This window comes from Maylandia zebra, linkage group LG22 (genome assembly GCF_041146795.1).
Source record: "Maylandia zebra isolate NMK-2024a linkage group LG22, Mzebra_GT3a, whole genome shotgun sequence".
NCBI classification, from domain to species: Eukaryota; Metazoa; Chordata; class Actinopteri; order Cichliformes; family Cichlidae; genus Maylandia; species Maylandia zebra.
The window spans coordinates 3,813,059-3,832,086 of record NC_135187.1 but is presented as its reverse complement, the minus strand read 5'-3'; the positions used below and the strand labels follow the sequence as shown (position 1 = coordinate 3,832,086).

The 19,028-nt window shown below is 41.4% G+C and overlaps 2 pseudogenes across 1 annotated transcript; one reads left to right on the top strand and one right to left on the bottom strand.

The window, feature by feature from the left end:
- Window positions 1-2,644: 2,644 nt before the first annotated feature.
- LOC143414615 (E3 ubiquitin-protein ligase TRIM21-like) lies at window positions 2,645-4,540 on the bottom strand (annotated as a pseudogene).
- A 3,496-nt stretch (window positions 4,541-8,036) lies between these two features.
- LOC101483854 (Ig kappa-b4 chain C region pseudogene) lies at window positions 8,037-9,304 on the top strand (annotated as a pseudogene). The gene is made up of 2 exons (XR_013095222.1): window positions 8,037-8,096; window positions 8,826-9,304. The product of XR_013095222.1 is annotated as an Ig kappa-b4 chain C region pseudogene (transcript).
- Window positions 9,305-19,028: the final 9,724 nt, after the last annotated feature.

The window sequence follows — 19,028 nt, the reverse complement described above, 5'->3', positions numbered from 1 at the left end:
ACACATATGCTTTCAATTGTGTCATGTAAGTAATCTAGGTAGCTCTGTACGTGCTTTGGAGTTTGTACGTGCTTTGTCTCTAGGGGCCACCGTATATATTTTTGTAGAAACATTTATAAATAAAACCACTTTTGTTTACATTAGTAATTCCTTTTGTGCATAATTTTATATTGTTGTTGATAATAAATTAAAGTGACAAAACAACCTGAAGAGCCGGTTGGGAGCCGAAAGAGCCGGTTCTCTTGTGTCAGAAGCATGTGGTGATGCAGGAAGAGTTTGGCTGCAGACTAATGGCAGAGTTTTCTGTTACAAATTTTACCTTTATGATTTATTTCCCTTGGAAATTTTTTTCTTGATCTTGTTCCACACTTTGAATCTATCAACATACATATTTACTCCTTATAGGATGACTGCAACTAAAATAAAATAAATTAAATTCGTTTAGATTGTAATTTGATGACTTTTCCAAGAAGTGGCCCAAAATACACATGACAAAAATGTTTACAATTTTACATGGGTGTACAGACCTTTGTACATTGAGGCTGTTCCTGGTCAAATTTGACTTGTATCAATAGAGATGGACTTTAGATCCACTGGTGTGGGTCAGATAAAACAGTATGGTGATTATAGGGATTCTTGAGACTGTGAACTAACTTGAAACTGTCTGTTTGTATATTTTATGGAACAATGTTAATGTTCGAAGGTGACCTTGACACTGTCACAAGAAACGTCACAAGAACAGAGACAGAAACCTGCTGGTCTTTGAAGGATCATGGTGGAATCTCCAAACAATGCGATAGTAAAACAGCACAGGGGCAATCATATCTGATGCACATAAAGGATAGTGACCATGTAAAGGTCAAGGAGAGGGTGCCTTGGCACAGACATGAAGCCTGACATGTGGTGGCATGGTGGACTGACAGCATGAAGCTTCCTGGTTCCTTTATAGGTGGAGTTTGCAAATGTACCACGTTACATTTCTCTTGCTTCCTCCCACAGTGCAAAGACATACACGTTAGGCTAATTTAATTCTAGAAAGGATGTGGATGTGAGGTAGATAAAGTGCTTTAGGTGCATAGGGTAAAGTCCTGTATTAATTTATCGCCTGTAAAAAATATAAAGTGTGACTTTGAGTGGTCAGTAAGAATAAAACATAAAAGTGAGTTTATTATATTACAGGTGGCAAAGGCCCAGCTCTAAACAGCACAGACAGATCCAGTCCTTAAATGCAACGCAGTAGTTTTAGAATAGAACAGAATTTAACTTTATTGTCATTGCACATGTCACAAGTACAAGGCAACAAAATGCAGTTTGCATCCATCCAGAAGTGCTTTAGCCATAATATAGATATATTACAATATATATTAGCAATAATATAGATATACAGATATATTACAGAAATGGGTCTATTATGGGTATGTTATAATGCACACGGTATGAAGGTATGTTATGAATATGCTATAAATATAAGTATGTACAGGCTATGAACAGGATATAAGTAGGAAAACTATAGAGAAATATGAAATGCAAGTTATAAACAGTTGTAGAATGATATATTGCAAAGAGGGCATCAAGTCTGCTGTGGATTAAAAGGGGCAACCCATGGATCACATAAGCTACGTAGACATGAGTCACTCAGGCTGGGGCATCTATGGCTTTATTTCCCATCAAATTGCAGCCGCATTGAAAAAATTTTCTAATCATGTGTGAAGATATTACTGGACCAGAAGATGTCACCATTACACAGTTTACTCAACTTTCAAACCACCAAGTTTCTAATATGAGGCACTGCATGATATCAGGAGCTAGCCCAGATTGTAGCATCAGCACTCTTGGTGGTCAGACGTCATGACCTGCTGTGGTTATTTGAAGGTGATGAGATGACCTGCCACATCTGTTTGAGGTGATGTCACAGCCTGTGGAGCAGAGGTATAATGCCCTGTTTAGTTTTATCTCCTTTGTACGGCTAAAAAAGGCAGCAAGTTTAAGCAGGTAAAACTTTTTAAAAATGTATTTTATTTTTGTTTAATTTGCTTTGACTTATTAAAAAGTTTAATAGTATCTTATGTTAGATTTTTCTAATCTAGACATGTACAAAATCATCCATCAATATATTTATGATACCATATGGTCAGTTTTCAAATGTATTAAATTAAAAAAAGCTAATACACACAAATAAAGTATAAAATAGACAGGGTCTAACTTGCATCATAGAGCAGAAAACTTATTTATTCATAGATAAAATGGTCAAATCTGAGTAGACAATCACAAATGAACGGGAAAATTACTATACACAGCTGTAAGCACTGAAAGAAAATCAATTAATATGTACCAGCGAGCTTAAGTGACAGTCTTTTTAAAAAAATGCATTAAAAAAATTACACATGCAAAAGTTTCTGGTTTGCAGAAAACAAATAAAAATTACATTTTCAACCACTCTTTGATATGGTGTACTGATTAGCTATTAAATCATTACCTCTAGCATCACATCTCCTTCCGTAATATTATACATTTGAATATTTGAAAAAGTGTTCTTGTCATGTTTGTACAACACATGATGGCGCTGTTTACTCACAGAAGAAAGATTTGTTGTTATCGTGATGGAGACTGTGTCATAAATAAGCAGCAGTTTTGCACCGTATTTTTCACTATTATTTACATACAACAGTTATCTTTTCTTTACAAGAGGTTAAGAAAATATTAAACAGTAACAAATCAACACACAGTGTAAAGATATCTGACTTTCAGTGTTTGAAACAGGCCAGTCTCAAACATCAATTTCAAAAGACCAAAAAGTGTAATGTTTCATTTTGTTAACAGTTACAAGGTCACTGTTCATTTATTCTTAAATGAAGCTTTCTGAGATTCATTCTCTGATATTTTATAATCACTTAGTGGGAAAATTTCCTGATTCATTTTTTTGCTTCTGTTTGCTTCAAATTCCATGAGAGTCAAACAAAAGCATAAATCAGAGGCCACAATATTCAGATTCTATAGAAAACATGGAAACTGTAGAGTATTTACACTAAACATGTTCATTGGTTCCCTTCAATAAAAATCAATCAGATCATCAAATAAAATCTGTTGATTGACTCGATTTGATTGACAGGACAGTTGATTAGAGGAGCTGAGTTTTCACCACCATCATTGAGACAGGGACTGAAGTATGGGTGGAGTTTCTGAATGAAGGAACAGCCAGTAAAGGAGTAGATAAGAGCTGCAGTATCCACATCATAAAAAGAGACCAGACCCTCCTCATAATCCACAAACACCCCCACCTTCTCAGGACCAGACTGAAGACAGAGACGGACTGAAGGGCTAGCAAAAGCTCTGTACTCATTTCTATTCCTCAAGCCTAAACTCCAGAAACCATCCTGAGGAGTCAGCGTGACTTTTCCCTTCCTGTTGACCAACTCGCTGGCCACTCCTAAATCCCAGGCAGTCTTTCCTTTAACCTGAACCTCGAAATAAAATCTGCCTGATGATAAACTCTGCTTTCCTAAAACATTAGGACATGGAGAGAATCTCTGTGGGGTGTCTGGAAGATTCTTCCTCACATCACCACAATGCACCTGTTTTCCATCAGCAGATAGGATGAGTCTCGAACTTGCTGTATCAGGATCAAGAGTCACATCCACTGCATACTGCTGGACCCTCTCCAGCTCAGCCTCAAGCAGCTTCTTCTTCATGCATTTCCTGAGTTTCTCCTCCAGCTGAGCCACAGCTCTAACCACAGTTCCCTCATATGAAGGTGGATGAACTCTGATCTCTGTCCAGTCCTTCGTGGGTAGAACAGTTTTCAGGGATGAGAAGCTTTGGAGGACGTGTAGGTGGTCTTCAGAGTGTGAGAGCTGCTCCATCTGAGAGCTTGTCTTCTTCAGCTCAGAGATTTCTTGTTCCAGGTCCTTGATGAAACCTTCAGCCTGTTTCTCTGTTGTCTTCTGTTTGCCTTCGATCTCCTTCATGAGCTTCTTCTCTCAGAGGAACAAACTCATGAGTTTTGTGTTTGAAAACAGAGCAGAGCGTGCAGACACATGTCTTGTCAGTCTTACAGAACAGCTCCAGAGGTTTATCGTGCTTCATACACATCCTGCCTTCCAGGTTCTCCAAGGGCTCTACCAGATGATGTCTTCTCAGACGTGAAGCTGTCAGATGAGGCTCCAGGTGCGCCTCACAATAGGAGGTCAGACACACCATGCAGGACTTCAGGGCCTTCAGTTTGCTTCCAGTGCAGACGTCACAGGGAACCTCTCCTGGTACGGCAGCTTGTTGCTCTGAGCTGGCAGACAAACTCTGCAGCAGATCATTCCTGCAGATTCTTTCTAAAACCTTCCTGGTCACCTCCACAGCTCCAGGAAGAGTGTAGGTGTGCACCATCAGGTCCACGGTGTCCCGTCTTTTTGCCGTCTGCAGTCGGCTCTTTTTGATAGTTGGTCGACTGGCAAGGACTTCTCCCTGCTGCAGGTGCCACTTAAAGCCTTCAAACTCATCATCTGTTAAATCTTCCAGGGTGTTTAGGAGCTCCTCTGGTCTCATTATGGCTTTCTGATGAAGTCACCTCCGAAGTGGCCCGAGCGAGCCCCAGGCTCCAGGCCCCGATAAGCGGCCGCCAAGGAGTGAGCCGGTGTGTACCCGGATGCCCATCCCCAGACACAAAGAACCACCAACGCACTGATGTCTGAGGGAGTCCGCCACTGGCAGGGGAAGTGGTGGTAGGGGGAGATAGGCCTCCAAACCTTGGAGGGTTTGAGATGTCCCCAGAGAGGTGGCGTCTGATACCCAACCTGACATATAGACACAGACATACAGGCACACACAGACACAAACATCCATTCCCACCCTCATGCTCTCATATGCACTTACTCCACACTCAACCAACGTGGAGACAGACATAAAGAGACGCTGTACACACGATCACACTCCCCAAGCGTACTCTACAAACCGGGTCTAGGTACCCTTGCCCCTGGAGGGGGGAACTGCACCCAGTCCCAGGTGGTGTTACCCTTTTCCCTGCGGTGGGGAGAGGCAGACCGCCCCGACTCCGCAGCAGCAGGGAGGCCCCACACTCCAGACCGCAGTCTGACGGCCAACTCCTCCTAGCCCCCCCGCTCCAGCAGGCCGCAGAGAACGGGGGTGAGAGAAGACTCCAAACCTCCCTCCACCCGCTCATTGTAGTGTTGATGCATGTGTGTTCTAAGGTGCATTTAAAACCCAGGAGGGCATGGAGCTACCTGCCAGAGAGCAGCAGGTAAGCGCATGGTCCCTCCTGCTAGCCCTCAATGTCTACGTGTGTGGGGGGGGGGGGGGTTAGCCTCCTCTGCATCCTGGTGACATACCCCTACTCCAAGGCCCTGCATGTGTGGGTGGTTGTGGTGGAGCGGGAAGAGGGAGGCAGCTGGAGATGAGGAGGGAAGGAAGGGAGGGGCAAGTGACCCCCCAGCTCCCCCGCTGACCCCAGTAGGCACCCCCATACTCCGCGACCCGCCAGGGAAAGGGGGCCCAGGTCCATCCAGACCGGATTTTGCCAGATTTTCTATCATTAAAATGAACTGAAATCCCAGACTTGAGGGTTGAAATAAAAGGAAATAAGTCACAATGAAACACTGGAAGTGAGGTGACTGATTAAAATCTTTAGCGCTGATTCATTTATTGTAAAGAGATGTGAAATTCTCAGTTTTCCTTCCCTGCTCTGTAACATTGTGAGACCTACTACACTGATGTTGAAATAGCTGTCGCCTCAGTGTTCAGCACTAACCTGTCATAATCTAAATTGCATTTACATAGCAGAAGTAGTAACAGTACAACACATTTAACAACAGGAGGCGTCATCGTGACACCAACCTGAGACAACAGCAATAATGGAAAAGACATAATTTTTTGGAGAAGTCAGAGAGTTAATTTTCTGCTAATTTCTTGTGTAATTGTAAGTAAGATTTGACAAAACAAGTGTTTAAGATTACTAAAATTAAAATGCATTGTGGTAATATAAAGAACCAAAATTAGATCAAGGTTGTCCAAATATTTATGGAAGTAACTGTAGTTCCAGCTTTATGTAAATATTTCCACCTGCAAATAACCACTCGCAAAGCTTCAATGATTATGTGTTTTTAAAATTGTGTTCTTTAAATTAGTCTTAATGTTGGCCAACAAAATGGACAAACAGTGAATTTGTTTTTAAATTGAGACGGTGTGTTTATTGATTCTGTCTTCAGACTAAAATCTTTGTCTCACTGGAAATAGAAAATGTAGAACTTAAAAAAAGGTTTATATTTGTTACATTTTCATAAAGGTTTTTTTCTCCAAAGTTTTCAGCCCCCCTCTGTCCCAATGATTCACCTCTGACTCTTAGTCTTGCCCCACGGCCTGGCCTGCCTCCAAATAAACCAGTAGAGTTAACTTTATGGTAATGTTACCCAATTTTTCTGAAAGTTTGTTCGCTTATGGAAGCTAATTAGGCATTATTATCTTACTAATAAGGAGTAATGTAGTTGTTAAAACTATTCCAATATACACGTGACAATGATATTTTCTCAGCAGGATTTAGAAGAAATAAATAGTTAGCATGTTTTAGGTTAATCTTAACTCAGTGAGAGGATAATGAACATCTGAACTGTTAGCAACTGTTAGCACGTAACTAACTCTTTTTGTTGCTGTTGATAGGTTCAATAAACCCCCACCCCGACTTTGCTTTCCTAAAAAAAAAATTTTTGTCAATAGTTTCTTTTTTTAGATAGATCAGCTTAGAAGACCTTTTTAAAAGTTTGTTCTAGTTATATAAGTGTATTTCACAGTTAATCTGGCAGTAATATAAGAACAGTAGCTCATTTTGGTGAGCTTGTTTGCTTCAGAGTCAGAGAACCGTGTCTATGAAGGGAGGTTTTTGTACGACTGTTTTTCACTGTGTGAACACATACTGACTGTTAATGTTGTGTCTGCCCTTACAGTAATAAACTGCTGCATCTTCAGCCTGGACTCCACTGATGGTCAGAGTGAAGTCTTTGTCTGATCCACTGCCTGTAAAACGACTTGAAGTACTTGATGCTCGCAGGTTTGACCAGTAAATGAGTAGTTTAGGAGGTTCCCCTTGTTTATGTTGATACCATTCAACAGAGTCAGAATTAATGACAGTATGACTGATTTTACAATCCATGTTCACAGTTGCTCCCACAGCAGAGCTCACTGCTCCAGGCTGAGTCACTGTGATCTGTCCTCTGGACTCTGAGGACACAGAGACAAAAACATAAAGCAGCTTCATGGTTTTGTGGGCTTCATTTCAGAGGGACAGATGTTGATAGAGGAGAGGAGTTTGATTCTCTGGACTTTACCTGTGAAGCAGCAGCAGAGGAGAGTCCAGATGAGGACGCAGATCAAAGTCATGTTTTTGATGAGGAGGATTTCTGTGGCTTCTGTTGTGATGAAGGACAGCTGTCAGTCATCCAGTGTTCAACTCTCAGGACTATAAACTCTCCCAGAGCACTGGAGCATGGTGCTGCTGATGCAAAGTGCCTCTCTATGGAAATGAACGACACCAGCACAGACTTGGATCAATGTGATGATGCTGTTTATCAATAAATCAATCATTTCATGATAATATTGAGAAAGAATGTTTTGTGGAGCATAATTAAGAAGGTGAAAGCTGATTTGTTTAAATCTGACCTGATTTTAGAGGAGAAATGTTCCTTAAGATCTCAAAATAATTTCATTAGAAAAGAATAAATATTTCTTTCTTGTTGTCCAAATGCAGTAATTTTGCAAAACATCTTTCGAAATGTAGGCCAAAGTTATAAATCAAAATTTTATTAAAATCTTTAGTTAAATGTGAAACATTATATGAAATAATTCACTTCATAGAAATTTGAACTATTTGCCTCAAATTATATTTTATAAATAATGATTTTGGAAAATTGTTACACAATTTCTTGTTTCCGTTTTTATTTTTATAAAATTATGCAAACAGTGAATGATTTTGTTGAGTTTGTTTGTTTCAGAGTCAGAGAGCCGTGTCTCTCTACAGTCAGAGGTTTTTGTACGGCGCCTCAATGAGTTTGTATCACTGTGGTGGACTTTTGGTGGAGGAACCAGACTGGAGGTTAACTGTAAGTACATTTCACTCATTTATGAGCTAAATTATATATTTCTAATGTTGATTTTATAATCTTATATAAATGCTTCATTTATCTCATAATTATGCAGTTACGAGATAAATTAATAATTATGTATTTATTATGTAATTATGCTTTCACAATAAAATCTTCTTGAGCATTTTGTTTCACTGAAACTCAAATTTTTAAACTTTTTTAATAGAATTTTAGAATCTTCAGAAACAGTTCATTGATGGCACATTTTTGATTCCATGTTTTAACCTTTTGCTGAAGTAACTGCAAATATTTTGTATTTAAAATGACTACACTGCAATATGGTTACCTATGCTGACCGAGGTGGGCTCAGTTTATGAGATATAATGTGTCATTAATTTATTTTTATTGATCCCAAATACAGAAAAAATAAGTTTGTTTTTTCCTGTTTAATATATAAAATGTTGAAATCTTGAGTTTTGATAACATTTTGACAAATTAATTCACTGATTATTTTAATTCTAATTATAAAACTAAGTAATAGTTCACAGATTACAGACGAGACCATCAGAAGTCAAAGAAACGCTTTAATATTTTTATCTTTGGTACTGAAACTCGTCTGTTACCATGGTTCAGCAGTGAAGCCTGTCTGTTACCATGGTTACCAAGCTCAGAGAGGGAAGTGAAACATCTGGAGAGCAGTTTCACCCAAACTCCCACTTTCTCTAACATCTCTCTCTCTCTCTGCAGTGGGCCGAGTCCCCCCCTCCCTGACCGTGCTGGCGCCCTCTAGTGAGGAGCTGCAGCAGGGGAAGGCTACAGTCATGTGTGTGGCCAACAAGGGCTTCCCCTCAGACTGGAGGCTGTCCTGGAAGGTGGACGGAAGAAGCAGCAGTGGAGAGGAGAGCAGGAGCCCCGGGGCGCTGCAGAATGACGGCCACTACAGCTGGAGCAGCACCCTGAGGCTCCCTGCAGACCAGTGGGAGAAGGTGGGCTCTGTGACCTGTGAGGCCACCCAGGGCTCCCACACTCCACTCTCAGAGACTCTGATGACAGACCAGTGTTCCCAGTCCTGAGCTGACTCACTGGGACTCTGATACTGGCTTTAGTCTGCAGCTTCTCTCAGTCTGCTCCCTCTGTGTCTGTATTGCTTTGATAGTTTTCATGTTTTCATGCTTGTGGCACTGTTGATGGTTTTAATACTTCAAATAAAAACTGAGGTCTTCAAATAGTGGTTTTCATGTGTTTCCATTCAGCTGCTCTTCTGTCTGATAATCATCCTTCAGCTTCAGCAGTGATGCTTCCATACACTGAAAATCTCTGCTTCAGTAACTTTGACTGAGAGAATCACATGTGCTGTATCACATCAGAGTGTAAATGTAAAAAAATGAAAACAACTAAAGAAAAGAAAAAGCAATAAGTTAAAAATAGAATCACAGCCAACAGCTGCTCCCTGTTATAAATAGTTTTAAAGTCTGTTGCAGTTGCATTATTTTCCATCATGTTGGACTTTGTGATGATCTTTGCTGTTGGGTGTAGAAGAAGTAGAAAACATGGTGACATATTATTGTAACCTGCATGTGACCCGTGATGAGACCCGTCCTGGTTTTCTTCAAAGTCAGAATTGATAAAATAACCCAAAGAAAAACTAAACTTTCTTTATCAACATAGGAGACACTAAAAATGTCTCTTTCAGAACATCAGTGCAGGTTAAAAAGTGTAAATGTCAGAATAATTTATGTCACAAAGATGAAGTTAAAGACTTGATGAACTAAACTTTTAATCTTCAGATCAAATCATGTGAAATATTTCTGTGACCAAGAATGTAGCTGAGCAATCTACATACATACATATATCAGTACTGCAGTTTACTAAAATATTCTCATTTAATAACTACTTCCCAGTTTGAATATTTACAGGAGAGTTTCTTCATCACAGATCTGACTCACAGTATCAACTGTTTTGTGTTTCACATGTTCTTCTGTGCGAGCTCGTCAGGATGGACACAAGTCTGATGTTTTGAGTCAAACCCACATAAACATTCAGGGTTAGACTGTGTGTGTGTGTGTGTGTGTGTGTGTGTGTGTGTGTGTGTGTGTGTGTGTGTGTGTGTGTCCTCAGTGAACTGTATCAGTCTCTGCAGTATCTTCCAGCTGCAGCAGTCAGTTCAGTTTCTGTTCAGTCTGACTGAGGGAGGTTTTTGTACGACTGTTTTTCACTGTGTGAACACAGCTTGACTGTTCAGCCAGTGATAACTCTGACAGTAATAAACTGCTGCATCTTCAGCCTGGACTCCACTGATTGTCAAAATGAAATCAGAGTTTGATCCACTGCCTGTAAAACGATCTGGAATCCCTGATTCTAGAGTGTCAGCATCATAAATGAGCAGTTTAGGAACTCCTCCATCTTTCTGTTGGTACCAGGCTAAAAAATTGCCAGTAACATCTTGACTGGTCGTACAGTTGATGCTCACAGATCCTCCCACAGCAGAGCTCACTGCTCCAGGCTGAGTCACTGTATATTGTCCTCTGGACTCTGAGGACACAGAGACAAAAACATAAAGCAGCTTCATGGTTTTGTGGGCTTCATTTCAGAGGGACAGATGTTGATAGAGGAGAGGAGTTTGATTCTCTGGACTTTACCTGTGAAGCAGCAGCAGAGGAGAGTCCAGATGAGGATGCAGATCAAAGTCATGTTTTTGATGAGGAGGATTTCTGTGGCTTCTGTTGTGATGAAGGACAGCTGTCAGTCATCCAGTGTTCAACTCTCAGGACTATAAACTCTCCCAGAGCACTGGGGCATGGTGCTGCTGATGCAAAGTGCCTCTCTATGGAAATCATCTGACTGACTCCAGCAGGACTTGTTTAAAAAAAGTTTTTCACAGCATATTTAGCTTGTGACACACATGAACTCTGTAGAATTTATAGACTGTTAACAAATGGTTTTTGAGCGCAAAATCTCCAACGGGAGATTGATGGACATTTAGATTGACTGTAAAATTGACATGCAGTTGTTCGCACTAAAGGAAACCACCATCATTTCATGTGGCTACCATATCGGCGCCAGCTTTGGTCTCAAGGCTGGAACTGACCAACAAAAAACTCTGTTTCTGATGACAGACTCTGTAGACTCTTCGTTCCCATCCTGTGTCCCCCATCCTGGATTCCAAACACCTTTGAACGCTTATCTCCAAGGCTGAGGTCGAACGGCGGGTCTAGTTCCAGCCCATGCTGGAGGACCGGATGTGCTGTCTACACCGACTTACTCTCACCCCTTACTCATGCCTGTTTCTTGTCATGTGCTTCTATGGTGTATTAAGATTCATGTGCTTTTGTGCTGAGGTGGATTTTTTTCTGTCCTCAAACTGTTCACCCATCAGGACCTCAGTCTGGGTGGAGCTTTTTTCTCCTTCTCTCGCCTCATGTTGTGTATCCGTTCTTTAAGTCTGACGTTGTTAGCCATGTCTGGGCCCAAACTCCGCTGCAGGTCCTTAAGTCAAATGATCACTGCAATATTACTGAGAGTTAAAAACTGAAAATTCTTTCATCTTTAATAAAATGATCAGTGTGGCTGCTCTACCAGGTATAACAATTAAGTTTAACATCCGGGCATCCATGAAAACAGAATTTATATTTAGACTTCCATCTAAATATATTACACCATGTTCTGACTGAGAGATTTATGAAACAAATTAAAACGTACAGCTCTGCTATCACTTCCAACATAAACGAAGACAGGAAAGTAAACAGCAGTGACGTTTGTAGGGTTACTGAAGTTGGACTACCTGGTATATAATGATGTGCTATGTGATCGCTAGCACGACAAAGCTATGTTAGCATAACATAAACAGTAAAGCTGGAGGACGAAAACTAACGGAGGACTTTTTTCCACTCGATAAAAGTTAATGTGAGGGTTCCCAATGGTTAGGGGCAAATGCAATCGTATGGCAGGATGCTGTAAACGGACTAAACGTCAGTCCAGTGTTGCCAACTTAGCAACTTTGTAGCTATTTTTAGCAAGTTTTCAGACCCCCTTAGCGACTTTTTTTCTAAAAAGCGACTAGCGACAAATCTGGCGACTTTTTCTGGTGTTAGGGAAAAATATAACTCGACCCCTACAGTGAGGGGATGTGAACGCTGTATGAATTTGAACAGATGTGTTAGAGCTCACCTTTATCCTCCTGTATCATCACCATCATTGACACTGAATGAGGCGACATAATCATAATTATAAGACTTTAGAAAAAACAGGAGAATCAGTGCCAAAGAGCACCAAAGGTTTTATAATCAATGTTGACTCAACAATGTAAACAAACACTTGTTCAGTTTTTGCTCCTTTGTTGTGAGTTACTTACCTCACTTTGTCACTGCAGAATGATGTCATGGAAATTTCATTAACAGTCCACAGACACGATGAGCAGTAGCCAAAACCTTTTAATTCCCAAGCAGGTGAGAGAGAGGACATTCAGTGGGGCACTGAAACGCAGTCTCTAAGGCTACGTCCTCACTAATGCGTTTTCATTGGAAAACACATCGTTTTCTCTCTGTTTTGGCGTCCCGTCTACACTGAGACAGCGTTTTCACTCAAGGAAAATGCTGCGCTCTCGAAAACGCATACATTTGAAAATGGTGTGTTCGCATCATGTGCGGACAGCGAAAACAGAGACTTTCTAAAACGATGATGCATGTTAGTCATGTGATGCAGTCATTTGACCAATTAAACTAAGATAGCGGAGGGCATTATACAGCAGTTGTTTTGTTTGCTCTATTAAGACTAATATCAGTCTGTACATGCTCCAGATAGCTTTTCTTCAAATTAACTCTTACTCGCTTTTGCAACTTTGTACTTTTGTGTTACTCGCAGCAACAACTCCACCTCATTGTTAGTCCATTTAAAAAACTCGGTGCTTTTCCTCAACATTTTGCCGCGACGTTTAAAGAGCTGGAAAGTAAATAAGTGGCAGACAGAAATGAAGCAGGTCGAATCTTCTTGTGTTTCACACATGCACAGTACTGGAATTTAAACATTTTCAGCCGTTTCAATGTGGACCCGCAACTCTGTGAAAACGACTGAAAACCCTAGTGCGGACGTGGAGTGTTTTCAGATGAAAACGCCGCTTTCAAATCTATCTGGGCTAGCGTGGACGTAGCCTGAAGATGAATGGCACAGCCCTCTTTAAATACAGTCAAACAGTTGTTGTTCTCACCCTTGTCCCATCCGAGAGAGAGAGAGAGAGAGAGAGAGAGTTTACAACCTTGTCTCCTCTTCCAGTGTCACATAGAGACTGCTCCTTGCCTCTTCTCCACATCCTCAAAGACCTGATTAACAAAAGACTTCACCACCTGTTGAATTCTCCCCCTCTGGGTGTCACCAACTTTCTCACGATTCCTGACTTTGTGCAATAGAGTAAAAGCTGAACGCTTCCCCACATGTGAGCCTTGAAATGACCCAAGAGTGATATTACTAAAACATGTGACAAATTCATAAAATAAAATAAATTACACATGGAAACATGATGTTCATTCATGAGAAACTGTGGCTAAGATAACTGGCGTACTAGAGAAACGGTCTAGCTGTCATACAAAATGTGCACAAGTAATTTGTCGGTCACTTTTAATCAGGATCAGGACTCCCTGTATTTGTGATGTGTGGAGAATCATGTAAATGCATATCATTTGTAAAATTACTAGAAAAGTCACACCAGTGACCACCAGAACTTAAAAACACACTGAACCTTTCAGGCAAGACCAGCCTGACTGTTTAATCAGGTGTTATCCACATTCCATCGCTGATCCCTCTCTGCACGTTACTCAGTTGGAGCTTGGCACTCTCTCGTTGGAGGAGGGCGCTCTTTCACCCCTCACTCTGCTCCAACGCAGCTTTAGGTTGAAAGGGCAAAGTACATAGACCCTTGTTGTCTTCCTCAACATCAACACAAGAATCCTTTCCACCTTTGGATTATTACTGTGGTTCTGAAAACTTCTTGTGACAACTGCTAGGAACCCAAGTGGCACAACCTTCCACCTTAACCTCTGTCTGGGTTGTCAGCTGTGACTGGAATGGTCCCTGCTTCTCACTGGTTTTTTGAAGACTTCTCATCCAGTCTCAATCTGGAGTTTCCACCTTGGGATGAGTTTCTGCTGTAACACTCTCTGGTGTTAAAGGTCCTTGCCATGCATCAATTTAACTTAATTAGCAGAACAAGAAAACAGACAATGCTAAGCACACCGTCTCTTAAATAATTTCAGGATTTCTCCTCTGGAGCAGCCTCGCTCCGGGCCTGTAAACCTGTGTTAGAAATGGAAAAGAAAGAAAATATGTCTGTGAAGGTCATCGTGGTCTAAGGAGCTTGGAAAGAAAAGCGTCTGGACTTCTTTGAGTTGCTTGAAGACGTTTCACCTCAAGAAAGAAAGAAAAGAAAATGAAGTTAGTGTGTTTTTCATGTTGACTCTGTGTAACTCCTGGTTCCTCCATCCACACTATAGTATAATCAAAGACCACTGATCAATGGCCATGAAAATTTGCATATTAATGATAAAGGAACTGACCTCACAGCCCATTTTTCACTCAGTGGTGCTGGTTTCAGTCATTGTGGAAATGTCCTGTTCATAAGGTTGGGGAAACCTGCAGTCAGCTGAGACTAAAGAAGTCACTTGGATGAGTGACGCTATGACCAGATGAACAGATTCAAATTTTGGGGATAAAGTCAACACAGCTTGATACCTTTTGTTTGTGTATTCAATTGTGTCTGTATTTCAATTATTTCAAGTTATATTATCTCTCATTACATTTGAAAGAGCTATCCAGCAGGAAACCTAGGTCACTAACTGAGTCAGAGAAAGAAGTGGCGAAGGAACCAAAGGTATGAGCTGATAGGCCCCAAGGGATATGGTTGCCAAGCACCACAATCTCCGTTTTCTTTTCATTCAGGATAAGGGAATTGTCTGAAAGCCATTCTCTGACTTCTCTCATGCACTCGAGGAAGCAGTGCAATGAAGGAGCAATGTCGTCGTCATCTAATTGAAAATAAATTTGTATATCATCGGCATACATGTGATGAGAAATGTTATATTTTTCAAAGATTAAGCCTAGGGGGAGCATATATAATGAGAATAACATTTTTCCATTGTGGGGGGTTTAGTGTAGGAGGAGGAGACTATAGGGCTTTGGAGCGTGATGTCACGAGAGGGGGCGTGGCCACTATTTTTGTTTGAGGCACCATGTTTCTGGGTCATTCTTTCCCCACCTGGAAGCAACATGAGGCAGCTCATGTATCGGATGTTACCAAAAGAAGGCGTCTAGCCTGGATAGCAGCTGTGAGATGAGCTGATATGCAGTTCTCTTCCATCTCCAAATATCCGTAGGTGTGCTCCAGACATTTTCATTCCGGTAAGTTCGAAATATGTTCATATTGTTTTTCTTGTGACATTACCAATTAGTTTGATGTGTCACATGGCCCTCTTCCTATTGAAAAAACAAAAGTTGTATCCAAAATGGCCGACTTCTAAATGGCCACCATGGTCACCACCCATCTTGAGGAGTTTGCCCCCTCACATATACTAATGTGCCACAAACAGGACTTTAATATCACCAACCATTCCCGTGTTATTACGGTGTATCCATATAAATGGCCCACCCTCTACTTTATCATAAATGTAACAAAGTGTTTAGAAAGTTAGCACATACATCTAATTTTTCATTTTTTTTATGTGTCCATCTATAGAACGCTGCATGTTATAGTATAAATCTGCCTGTTCTCTTTCAGAAACCCGCCTGCAGAAAATGAACCTAAAGTATGTAATGCAAGGATGTAATCACTTTCAAGATGGAGAAAGCAAAAAGTTTGACTTTAAGTGAAAATTATGGACACCTAATATGACAAGGAGATTCTGCAGGTCATTAATCAATGTATAAAACTATAATAAAATGTATTTTTAGTGACACAGGACTCAAACATGGAAGCAAGATGTATAATTAGAATTATTTATAATAAATATGAATAAATCATTGGAATTTCTTTAACCATAAAGAATAACCAAATCCTTCAGGACAATGTCTATCAATGCACTGAACTCACTATGTTATCAATCTAACAGCCTCCACATGTTCTCACTTTAATTTCCCTTCATGAATGAATTTATGCTGCACTAATTCGAATGTTTGGGGGAAAATCAAACGCATTTTACTCGCAGTACTCGAGCTGACTTACCTTTGAATGACGACATACTCACAAATCTTGTACCACACATGACTCTGTTTACGCTGAGCAATTATTGTGAGTGCGCACGCACTGCGACACATATGTCTATGAAAGTCGGAAGAGGAAGTCGTTTCTTGCAAGTTAGACATCCAAATGATATAGTTTCTTTTTCCTGTTAATGATAAACTATCAATTTTCCACAAATTACTAAAATATCAATATTTTAATAAGTGAATCTCTTCTAGAACATAAATAACTGGTATCAGAGGATTGGATATTTCAATATTGATTCGCACACCAATAGTAAAAATTGCACAGTCTGACCTTTCTTTCAGAACATTTCTGGGAGGTCTGCTCCTGGAAAGTCTTGAATGTTTTCCACTCAGAAACACAACTTCTGATATTTTACTTGTTAGATTATGTTAAGAAACACCGCAATGATCCAGATCATCAGACAACCCAAACTTCTGTGTTTATTGAGCTGCTCACACTTGCTGGTGATACAAAATGCATTTGAATAAAAGCATTTGGCAGCTACTTACTTTCTCAATTTCTTTAGAAGCAGTAATTGTATACATAATGTTTAACAAACTGATGCATTTTGGTTTAATTTGTGTTAAGAAATAATGACAAAATGTCACTGTTTGCTTACAGTATTTTTCAGGCTATAGGGCGCACTTAAAATCCTTTAATTTTCTCAAAAATCGACAGTGCGTCTTATAATCCGGTGCACCTTATGTATGAATTCTGGTTGTGCTTATTTACACGGTGCTCAAAAATGTTTTACTACAACTTTGGTAAGCTATGAAGCCGCACTGCTTGATGGATTGTCGGAGCATTACGGCTACTGTAGTCAGGAGCCATGTCGAGTAATCTGGTTACAAACTCTGGTTACAAACGAACACTGCGGCATCAGTGAGAGTTTAAACTGTCTAAATTCTTTCATCTTCAATAAAATGGTCAACATTGCTGCTTTACCAGGTGTAACAACTAATTTTAACATCCAGCCATCCATGAAAACAAGATTTATCAAATTTAATGGAGTTAGAAGTTAGCAGGAAGTGCTGCTCTCTGGCAGGTAGCTCCATGCCCTTCTGGGTTTTAATTGCACCTTAGAACACACATGCATCAACACTACAATGAGCGGGTGGAGGGAGGTTTGGAGTCTTCTCTCACCCCCGTTCTCTGCGGCCTGCTGGAGCGGGGGGGCTAGGAGGAATTGGCCGTCCGACTGCGGTCTGGGGTGTGGGGCCCCCCTGCTGCTGCGGAGTCGGGGCGGTCTGCCTCTCCCCACCGCAGGGAAAAGGGTAACACCACCTGGGTCTGGGTGCGGTTCCCCCCTCCAGGGGCAAGGGTACCTAGACCCAGTTGGTAGAGTACACTTGGGGGAGTGTGATCGTGTGTACAGCGTCTCTTTATGTCTGTCTCCACGTCGGTTGAGTGTGGAGTGAGTGCATATGAGAGCATGAGGGTGGGAATGGATGTTTGTGTCTGTGTGTGCCTGTATGTCTGTGTCTATATGTCAGGTTGGGTATCAGACACCACCTCTCTGGGGACATCTCAGGCCTCCAAACCTTGGAGGGCCTATCTCCACCCACCACCACTTCCCCTGCCGGTGGCGGACTCCCTCAGGTGTCGGTGCGTTGGTGGTTCTTTGTGTCTGGGGGTGGGCGTCCAGGTACACACCGGCTCACTCCTTGGCGGCCGCTTATTGGGGCTCGCTCGGGCCATTTCAGAGGTGGGGTGCCCCCGGCCTCTTGGCCTGGGGCTCGGTCACTCAGGCAGGGGCTCGGTCACTCAGGCACAGCTGGCTGAGCTCACGGGCGGGTCACTGCAACGCCCCCTGGCTTCTGCTCCGCGGCTGCTGAGTGAGCCCTCATCTGGGACTCTCCTCAGCTCTTACTGGGACAGTGGCGCGGCTGCCCCTCTGTGGGTCTTCCTTGGTCTCTTGTGTTCTGGGGGCCTCTGGATGTCTGGAGTTTTGATCTCCTCCATACCTGCTTCATACCATAGAGGACGGGGCTGTGGCTCCCCACACTCCCTAGCAGATCATTACATGGAGAAACCTTTGGAATGCAAGCATGCTGATCCACACAGGTATGCACACAGGTGTACACACGGGTATTCACAGACGCGGACTACAGCTTTCTTGGCTGCTGCCTCAAAGCACATTGTGCGCTGTCTATCTTGCGTGCTGCACAATATCGTTTATTATTTAGTAACTATTGATATCTACTGCTAGCTAGTTTATTGTGATGGTGCTTTTTTTTTCTTATTATGTTGCTCTTTGTTGTTTGCTTTCTCTTCTGTTTTTTTTTTCCATACAGGTGATCCAGGTGTTTTGTTTTTTTTGTTTGTTCGTTTGTTTGTTTTTTCTCTCTTCCCCCCCTTCTCACCGTCTCTTCTCCCCTTTGGTTTTCTTTCTCTCCCTCTCTTTCATTCTTTCCCCCTGTCCTATCCCACAGTCATGTCTGTCCCGTTTGTAACAACTGAAAATAAAATAAATTCATAATTATAATAAAGGTCAATCAAATGGACCAATATGGCAAGGCCACGATGATCCACTTGGTAAAATAAATCCGCTTGGCATCTTTCTTGGCCTTAAGACAACAATTCTGATGGCTATAGATCCAAACGGGACAAAAAAAAAAAAAAAAGTTAGCAGGAAGTTAGCTCGCCGGTTTCCACCTAAACATGATATAGTATGTTCTGACTGAGAGATGTCTTAAAAATGAAAAGGTACAGCTCTGCTA